Genomic DNA, 1,427 nt, shown 5'->3' on the forward strand with positions numbered 1-1,427 from the left:
AGAACACAGTCACACTTTACACAGCACTGAAAATATTATCTGGTAGTACATGGGCTTTCTGTCACAGACAATATGGAGTTTCTTAATAATATAGCCCTCTTTTTCACTTCCAGGTCCAAACTGATTTGCTGAAGCTGCTGAATATGGGCATGTTGAAAGGCTGTAGAGAAGGAAAAGTCCAATTGGGACCATTCTGACACACAAACACACACCCAACCATTTCGAACTGGACCTCTTCTGCTCTCACACAAACACACACACCACAGTTATTGTAGTAAACAAAAACTGAAACAAAAATTGGGAAAACAAACTGCAAAACAAACTAAAATAAACTAAAATAAATAACAATTATTTATGTTTTGTTTAAGTTTTTTATTCTGAAGTTTGAGCAAAAATCGAATGTTTTTGTTGTTGTTGACATTTAGTTTTGATTTACATTTGGTTGAGACTAAAGTGATTTCAACGTGAAATCAATAACAAATGTCACCATGTCATTGGAGTTCAGTAAAAGTTGGTGAAAAAAGATGAAATGCACTTACGCTAATTCCATTTTGCAAATCCAATCAGTTTTCACCTTGATTCAACGTCATCATATTGATTTTTTGGGTTGAAATGACGTGGAAACAATGCTGATTCAACCAGTTTTTGCCTAGTGGGTAGCATGTGCATCACTATCACTAGCTAATGTAGCACTAGCTAACAGGGAAGAAATCAGAGGGCGAGCGAGGAGCGTGACTGGGGCAAGCTAGAACGTCTTGTGAAGTTGCTGGAGCCATTCGCAATCCACACAACCAACTTGCTGATCAGTGACTGGGCCAAGCTAGAGCAACTTCAAACTGTCTGATTTGGTGCCGTGTCTTCTCAACCTTGAGGCACATTTGCAGTCATCTACTGTGTCAAAACAGTTGGCACGGGTCCTCCTGAAGTCACTGTTTGAGCTCTTCGCATGCATACTGAATCCTCTGGCAGGCAACTTCCATCCATCCCCTGCATTAGCTTGCCTGATAGACCCATGTATATCTCTGGCACTTCGCTCTACACAGATGGAGCCACTGATGAGGGAAGCTGAGTCATTTGTACTTCAACAAATCAGAGAGTACAGCTGTGGAGCAGCAGGACCCCAAGGAAAAGGGAAAGGGGGATACCTAGTCAGTCAACTAAATGTATTCAACTGAAATGTGTCTTCTGCATTTAACCCAACCCCTCTGAATCAGAGATGTGCGTGGGGCTGCCTTACTTGACATCCATGTCATCAAAGATGCCAGCACGACGAATCCAGTAAACATCTCGACCACAGTTCTTCAGAAATATAGCCTTGCATCAAAGATTGTGTCTGAGATCACTGTCCAGCTGGAGGGTCAATCTGGCAGGGCATTAAGTGCCTGGTGTCAGCTGCGGAAATACCTGAAGGAGATAAGGGGGGGGGG

At 42.5% G+C, this 1,427-nt stretch overlaps 1 long non-coding RNA gene across 5 annotated transcripts in view; it reads left to right on the plus strand.

Moving 5' to 3' along the window:
* Positions 1–1,414, plus strand: part of LOC135547369 (uncharacterized) — a 68,343-nt gene extending 66,929 nt beyond the window's left edge. For 4 of the 5 annotated variants that reach the window (XR_010456699.1, XR_010456696.1, XR_010456700.1 and 1 more), the window contains one exon: positions 114–1,414. This is a non-coding gene — a long non-coding RNA (uncharacterized LOC135547369). The remainder of the gene's footprint in view (positions 1–113) is intronic. The other variant, XR_010456698.1, reaches the window with a different exon arrangement.
* Positions 1,415–1,427: the final 13 nt, after the last annotated feature.

Source organism: Oncorhynchus masou, chromosome 10, assembly GCF_036934945.1.
Source record: "Oncorhynchus masou masou isolate Uvic2021 chromosome 10, UVic_Omas_1.1, whole genome shotgun sequence".
NCBI lineage: Eukaryota > Metazoa > Chordata > Actinopteri > Salmoniformes > Salmonidae > Oncorhynchus > Oncorhynchus masou.